Source organism: Corvus moneduloides, chromosome 1 (assembly GCF_009650955.1).
Source record: "Corvus moneduloides isolate bCorMon1 chromosome 1, bCorMon1.pri, whole genome shotgun sequence".
Lineage (NCBI taxonomy): Eukaryota > Metazoa > Chordata > Aves > Passeriformes > Corvidae > Corvus > Corvus moneduloides.
In genome coordinates, this window is record NC_045476.1 from 26,133,399 (window position 1) to 26,142,374 (window position 8,976).

Below are 8,976 nucleotides of genomic sequence, written 5' to 3' on the forward strand. Positions count from 1 at the left end.
ATGCTTTTTACCAAAGCCTAAGATAAATGGACAAGGTTTTAAGCTTACTCTAGGTTAAATTTGGGCCAAATAACTTTCTGTTAAAGAAATCAAATCTTAAAGTACCTATCCTCATCAGAGAGTAAATTAGGAAGGAAAGCAAGCCCAGGTCTTCTTGAACCCTAAACAGGCTGCTTTATCTGCCCCTGAGATTAATGAAAAGAAATAAGACAACTTGTTGTTATGCTAATGTAGTATGATAAAACCCCAGATGTATTCATTCTGATTTTATAGTGTAGAAACCATAGCAGATTAGTTCAGAGGAATGCAGGTGCCTCTCTAGTTTAGTATGTGGCATGTAAGGGTAAGATGTTAGCTAGGAAGGCTTACTATTATGCAATCAAGGAAAGTTTTATTTAACTAAGAATGTTGATTAGGTCATTATTTAGGAATAAAATAATGAACTGTCTCAGGTGAGTGGTGAGAGGAATACTAAGTGAACAAATTAAAGTGTGGAACATCATTAAGAGTCATACAAGGAATATATGAGCAAAGTCATTAAAATTTTCCTGATAACAGTTTCTGTGAGACCTCAGGAATGCTGTCTAAATCCTGCATTACAAATGCATAAACCCTGAGGTTTTTTTATTTATCTGAAATATAAGGAGTCCTTCACAAGTCTTAGAATATCTTGAATATATTGCCCTAATATTTAAGTGCTAGTCAGAAGACTAGTGGTGTAGGATGAAACGGGAGAAAGTGTAGGAGGGTGAAGGGGAAGTGTTAGGGTCATAAAAATGTAGAGGGCAGTATGGAGGTAATGGAGGAATTGTTTGCAAATATGTCTTCAAATGCATATGGTACGTTGGAATTTGTTAGTAAGCTTGTAATTGGATGATGATAATGATGTCTGCAACACAAAAATGGGAATGTGGTGGACTCTGAAAGTCCTTCTCTATTGGAATTGCTGTAAGTTGTGATGCTGGCTGGACAGCATATGCCTTGGCTTAGATTACTAGGGCAATAATTATTTTGAAATGAGGAAATTATTTTTTAACATATTTTAAAATGGTTTATTATTTTTAATGTAAGGTGTTTTTAAAATTAATTTCCTTTTTTTGTGATTTTACTGTTAAATTGAAAATTTCTGAACTTGGCACACGCAGGCACTAGTTTAATAATTATAATTACCTGGTTTTGCATAATAATTGGGATCACTATAAACCTTGAGTATTTTCAGAGCTATGATGATTTCCCTGTAAAATACCAGGCAGTTTTTTTGTTTCTCTGTTCCTGATGTAAAAGGCAGGGGTAAAACAAAATTGCATTCTAGAAAAAGAAGAGCATGAGTTCGAATCATTAAATTTGCTTTCTTAGTACTCCTTTGTCTCTCTTGCAGATACAAGGTTTTGGGTTTTTTTCTTTAAATGATTGACACTTCAGCACAGTAATATTTCTGCGTGCAAAGGAGAATCTGCATCTTTGTTCCTGTCCATCATCTCAGCTGACTAAGAGATGACACGAGTCATAAACAGGTGCATGTACAGAGGATTTTCAAATGTAATATAGAACACACAAATGTGTTGTTTATGTACAACTCTTTGAAAAAATAATGATGACTGAATGACAACGAAAACTTTATACAAATTCCAAGTCTTACTTTTTCTCTGGGCACTCTGAAATCCCTGAACTACAGCACTCTAAAACTAATGGGAGATTCTATTTAAATTGTTATGCTACATATTTAGTCATCATGCTGAGCCTTCTTAGTCAAAACAATTTTCTCGTTCTTGTTATTCACCATTTGGGAGTGAACTGCTGCCATCAGATTTTCTCAGTTGGAAACGAAGCAGTAGTGCAAACGCAATCACACCTCCAACTTTTTTCTTTGAACTAGTACACAGAGCCATGGGAAAAGGAGAGAATGGAAAAATAGCTCTGTTTTAAAAGAAAACTAGATGTCTAAACTCCTGTTTTGTGTCATACTCTTGTTGCACTGAATCATTCATCTAATGAACACAGGCAATTGTGAAAGCACTAGTATCACTGTCGAGTCAACTCAGCAATAAACTGGTAACTTTTGTAGGGGAGTAAATCTGACTCTCTTAAGACAGGACCCTGTGTTGCTAACTGTGCACAGCTGCAGAGGCCACACTTTCCCATAGTCCTGCTGGATGTCCACATTCAGATTGAACAGAGAGCCCTCCAGCAGTGTGCTGGAGGTGTGCTGCAGTGTGCTGCTGAGGCCACTGGGGTACCTGCCCAGGGCCAGCAATTTATGCACCACTAGGGTACTAGGACCAGCAATTTACCACCATACACCAATATATGCTGGTACCACCCAGCTTGAAATCAGCTTGGCAGTATGGGGGTCCTCATGGACCCCAATTGACAATGAGCCAACTGTGCCCTTACAGCAAAAAAGGCTAGTGGTATCCTGGGCTAATGGTATCCTGCTGTCCCTCAGCAGGCTGAGGAACACAATCCTTCCCCTCGCCTCAGCACTGGTGAGGCCACACATGAAGTGTGTTCTGGGCCCCCAGTACAAGAGAGACATGGACATACTGGACAGAGTCCAGTGAAGAGCCACAAAGATGATGAAGGGATTGGAGCATCTCTCCTATGAGCAAAGGCTGAAAGAATTGGGGCCATTCAGGCTGGAGAAGGGAACGTTTGGTGCTGGCGGGGTGGGTCTTATCTGTCGCTTTGTCGAAACGGACATAACAGCAGGAGACTTGTAATCCAAAGCTGTAAAAGTTTTTTATTTTCTCTACTGCTACTCTTATACCTCTTCACAATTGCTGTGGGTTATTGAGACTGGCTGCTTAGCAAACAATGACAAGGCTGTCTAACAAACAATGACCATTCAAGCAGTAAAACAATTAGCTATACAAGCAAAAGTGTAGTTGTTACGTATTATCTGCAAATTCTTCCTTGTACGCACTTAACGTCCCATAACAAGAACATCTTCTCCTTAAGTCCAGAACATCATCTTTCACTGATTATCTTCTTGGCTTTCTCTGTGGGTTTCACTGAAGCTGCAAAATTTCATGGTAAAAAAATCTCACGAATAAATTCTGACTGTCTTCAGGTCTGACTCTGTGAGGCTGTCAGTCCAGCTGTCAGTCTCATCACTTATCAGTGTGTATAAAACAGAAGAGAGGCTGTAAAAAAGAGGGAGCCAGGCTCTCTTCAGTGATGGCCAGTGACAGGACAAGAGATGATCTGCACAAACTGAAAAACAAGTGGTTCATTCCATCCAAAATATAGCCCCATAGTAGCTACTAGAAAATTAACTCTATCTCAGCCAACACCAGTATACCCTTGGAGTGTGTGGAGTTTCCCTTTTTGGTGACATTCAAAAGCCATCTGGACATGTTCCTGGGCCACCAGGTCTAGGTGGTCCTTCTTGAGCAAAGGGGTTGGACGAGATGGCCTCCAGAGGTCCATTTCAACCTCAGCCATTCTGTGATTCTGTGATTTCACTGTCAGCAGAGATGCCATGTGAAGGTATATCCTTTTCTCATTGCACCACACTGGTTACTAATGTAGCTACACCCTTAGAAAACTTGAGCCTCACTGGTTTACTGGAGTCTGCTCAATGTTGATCCAACTGTTCCTTCTAATTGTGCAATAACTACAGTGAGTAGTAATTATTGACAGAATATGGGAGATGCATAAATGCAATAAACATGTACAGACTGTATGACAGGAAAATGCTGACACAATTTCTAGCAGAATATGTTTAATGCCATTGGAGAATAAGAACCTAAGTCTCTGATTCACTGTAATAACATGTGGGTCTCATTTTTATGGGCAGGATTATATGCCTATAAGCAAATCCAGTTGTGAGGGATTAATATGATATTAAGTAGAGGTAAAGTTTTTAGCTCTTCTGCAGAAATGAGAACTCTGATCTCTCTACTAAGGAATATTTTATGAATAAAGATTTATGATATTTGTTTTCAGAGTGTTTCAGGTCCATGATTCATAATATAGGTTGGAATATTGTAAAGCCAAAGAGAGAAAACTTTTGGAACACCCTGTCTTCCTTGTTGCCTGCATAGTTGTCCATTTACAGAACATTTGTGAAACCTTCTGAAAAAGAAAAATATTGAATAAAAATAGTATAAAGAATTTTAACCAAGGAAAAAAGTTCAATACAACCTCATCTTAAATGTTTGCTATATGAGGACAAAAGTAATACCATTATGCAACTTCTATGAGGCAATAATCCCATTCCCTGATGGGACAGACTGCTTTGCCTCTGGCACCGCTTACTGTGTTGTGACCTCGTAAAACATGACAACATTGCATATTCTTATGCAGTATCTAGAGCTCTGTCATGCATAACAATTGTCTATAGATGCCAAGAAATGTGATGTGACTTTCAAGGGCTGAATTTTATGCTAAATTGAACAGATTTCAGGAAATTACAATGTTTTAAGTGTCTGGGTTGGGGTTGTAAAATGTGAAATTTATTTTTTAAAAGCTCTAAAATTGTTGCTTTTTAGGAATGTAGGTATTATAGATATTACATGTAGATATTATAAGAGGTGGGCAGGGCTCTGACAGCACCTGTTTTTTCCCCTGAGATCATGCTGCTGCTCTGGGTACAGAAGAATTTCAAGTGAATGTCTATATCCATCCATTTTTTCCTTTTCTTTCTTAGTAAATTCTGGTTTTCTGCATTGGCATTTTGCATGAAATGGATGTTCTAGGTCTTTGAGACAGCTTCCACAAGAACTTAAACCCATGATCAGCAGATCTGACCAGAGACAGGTGTGTTATGACAAAGCCTGACACTGGGTTTTCTCCTGCACAGGAACAGTCAAGCGAGCATCTCCTGTGGAAATAGCTGGATGGCAGCACTCTCTGGCCAGGAAGTCAGACCTTTGGTGCAGTTCCTACTTGTCTGTGTTCCACAATCAGCTTAGAAACCTTCTATGAAACTAAATCATAATCAATTTTTAATATTCCTGGCGAATCTGCTGGCTCAAGCAGTGGCTAGGTTTAGCTGCTGGAGAGGAGAAGAGAGGGCTGTGCAAAGCTGGTCAAGACAGGAGATAAATTGACCCTGACAACTTAGGAGTAGTAAGCTCCATGTGTCAAGCAATAAAAATGTATTAATGCTGTCCCTTGTCATGAATTACTTCAAGGCAATCTTTAGGAGAGGAGCAAGTATGTGTACCACATGATGTGTTGCCTGTAAAGTATCTCTTCTAAAAGTCATATTTGCTAAAATTACAGCTTCATCTATTTCCTGCCCAAACAGTATAAACATTTGTAGAATCCTTACTTCCTATCATATGGCAAAGCTCTTACTGTGCATGGTCTGATGCACATTTAAGAAGTTACATTCACTATTATGTGATAAAATGCTACCTAAGAAATATTAGTTTTACAAGTAGCCTTTGCAAGGCTATGCTAAATGAGAAAGCATGATCACTGAAAGAAATTATCAAATTGTATCATGATTTAGGTTTTGGCTATCAGAAAGCATGACTGAACCTCCCTATTTCATGAAGCCAAAATCCTAGTGATCATGGTGGTTCTGAAAGGTGTGGGTTAAGAAGAGCCCCATTTGAATTGGAGCCTCCCTGTTTTTTGTAGCTGCTCAAATTACTTGAAATTAAGAGGTACAAATATGTTTGCTATTTTATTTTCTCATCTGGGAATATTCTGAATATGCAACACTTTTTGATATTTATGGAATCTCATTTGTTCTCAAAATGATGCATTTGTTCAGTTTTTTTGGGTTTTTTTACAAGTCTACACTTTTGATAAAACCTCAGAAATAGCTTCCCAGCTTCATCCTTTCCTAATCTCTCTGACAGTAAAGTTTTAAAGATAAGCACTTATGGGCAATATTCATGCCATAATTACAGACTCCTGAGTGTCATTCTGTGAAAATGACTTGATGGCAAAAAGTTTGATGAGAAACAATTACCTAATTTTTGTAGTTGCCAAGTACTTCTGTATTTGCTACCCGAGTTATGTTGAAAATGTTTTCTGATTTCTTTGAATATCTTAAGATACTTCCAGAAGATAACTGTGACTATAAATCTGTTGTTAGACAGGAGCTGGTTGGTTTACATAGAAGATAGGCCTCTATGTAAGGGCAAATGAGGTGTGGAAAGCTAATAAGAATATGTTAAACTACAACCTCCTCTTGTCAAATGCAGAACAGGTGCCCTGGAAAGCAAGGTGATATAACGAATCCTAAGGACGGTGCACTGATGAAAGATTATGCTTTATTTTCTGTTTCACATTGTGCTGCATTTTACAATACACGGTTTGCAGAAGAAATGCAGTTTCAATTTTGCACTGCTTAAAAAAAATTATTCTGAGCTGAAATGGAAATAGAATTATTTCTTTTAAATGGTATCCAGATTTTCATGTTCTACTGCTGAAGGAGCTTCAGCAGTCTGAAATATGTGTGTGCATGATTTATTTCTTGCATTATTTTAACAATTGACTAGTCTTATCTAGTGTATGAAAAATTTAAAAATATTAGACTAATCGAGATGGTATTGAGGAGTGTGGTATTTTTAGGTGGGCAATAAAACACAGGATTTGGTTTCATGAAACTGCCTCTCCCTGTGCAGGTAAAAAATCAATCTGTCATCCTATTTCTGTACGAAGTCATCAAACACTGGCAAGGAAGGTGGAGGTACTTTTCTGATGATTGCACTAGATGAGTCAAATTTGAGGATCTTGAAAGATGTTAAAGCCTCACAGAGATTGGTAACAGTGCATATATCTATGTACCTGTACCTTGCAGCTTTGAATCTTGGTGAATACCTGGGGGATTTGGAAGTAATTGCTCTATTCATGCATTTTGTGTCTTGGGCTAGTGCTTACACTATTCTATGTACAGGATATTGAAATGACCCTTTAGGATTTGTGTTTTGGTTTTTTAAATTTCAGCAAAGTTCTTAATATTTGATTTATGTATATCTTTCTTTTACAGCCTGTATAACTGTCCCATAAACCAAGCAGCTGTGAACAACTAAGGAATTTATTGTTTAAGTGAATTTGTAGTGGTGTAGGATTAACATGCTTATCTCATACACATTTCTACTTGTTTAAAGGCTATTGTGAAAAGTGAAACAGTAAGCAACTTTCAATTCTTTTCTTTCCATTGAGGGCTGACCAAAATATGAGTATTCTGTAATGAAAATTTGTGTAGCAGTTCCTTCATTCTTGCCTGATCCAGCTTTCAAGACTGATTCTACTTGTCCCATAAAAGTAATAGGAATGGAAGTTTTCTTTTGTTTCTCCCAAATGCTTTTTTAAACTTTTTCAGTGTCTTCTGTAAGCACTGAAGTTGAACTTAATGGACAGGAGTACTATTAATCAGTGTTGCTCTGCTGGCTTTGAAAGAGAGGTCAAGACATTCTGAGTGTAATACTCATTATGGAGAGTGCTGCATTTTTTATGAGTGTTGGACCTTTACTGGTAATCTCCCTCAATGGCCACAGCTGTCAGTGGCGAGTTTTGATTATGATTCCTCTGTAAGGCAACTTTTTATTTTTAAAGACTGTGGAACAATTAAGAACTTATCTCAAAGAGATTTTGCTTTGCATTAAAAAGCATCCACATTAGGGAAGGCCCCCCTCCCTTTATTTATGGTAATTTCCACTAAGGGAGAAACCCTGGAGGAACCCTGACAAGATCTCGTTTCATATTCAGACATCCTGTGCAGAAGTGTGACATTTTTCAAAAAACTTATGAGAAATAGCACATGTTAAACATAAGATCCTAAGATACAATTAATCATAGTGATACATGAAGATACATTAATTTTTTACTGTGCTTTGAATCAATCCGCTCTTTTAACGCAGATGAAAATGATCAAGAATAAAACCTGCAGAAGAAAAAAAATATACACAAAACTGAACCCTGGGTTTCTTTGCTAGGGCAGGCATATAAACAGATATAACTCTTTTGCATAAGGAGTCATCAGGATGTGACATTTATGGGTTATGGTAATTTTGGATAAGGTGTACACTTAGTGATGGAGTACCTTCTCACTGATCAAGCTGTATTTGAGAGAATGACCGTTGTAATTGGAGAATACAACCTCATTTGTAGTTGAGATCTCTTGACAGTCAGTTGTGAATTGAGAGTGACAGCAAGTCCAAAGTTCTTGTTATCACCTGCTAAAATGTTCCCTTTAAGTATACAGTAGGCCACATTTCTTTGTTAACTTCTGTTCTCAGACATAAACTTACTTACTAAAGGTTACCAAGAAATAAAATAGCACTTACAGTTGCTTCTACATGCTAATGCGGGTTTGAGCTGGGGATATATATGGCAAGATCTATCCTGAAGTTCTTCTGTATATTGAACTTCAACTAATGGCATGCTCTGTGCTTTCGGGAGTAGAGGGCAATAGATCTCAAGATTGCCCTCAACAGAGGGCAATTTATCTCAAGATATATCACTTCTGAAGAACAGAGAAATTAATGTGTGCCATGATATTTTGTGTTGGTTCTGGCTAATTCTGGGGTCTTTTGTGGATGGAGGTCATTAAATCTACCAAATAAAGCAAAAGAACTGTACACTGACGTCTCAATCTGGTGATGTCTCAGTCTGGTTCACATCAGAATAACTATACAATAACTATACTCTGGTTAGACAGTAAATTCAATGTGCAAAGTTAGTAAAATTCTGGATTGTCTTATCCTTTGACAACCACACAGTCAACTTTGAAATTCCAGACCTGAGTTCTCATGTGAAAGATCTTTACACTAAGAATTTTATCTGAGATGACTCAGATATGTATACCTTGTATATGTATACCTTGCTCTTTTTAAAGCATTGTCATATCTCCTTCTCTCAAGAGTAGGAAGTTCTAATTAAGTTGCCTCACTCTGATCTTTCATTTTAATCCAGAGAAGGTGAAATGGCACAGGATATCTGCAAAAGTAGAATTTTCCCCGCTCCCTGAAGAGACCAAAATCCCCTCCGGAGTTGGGCAGCCTGGAGAGA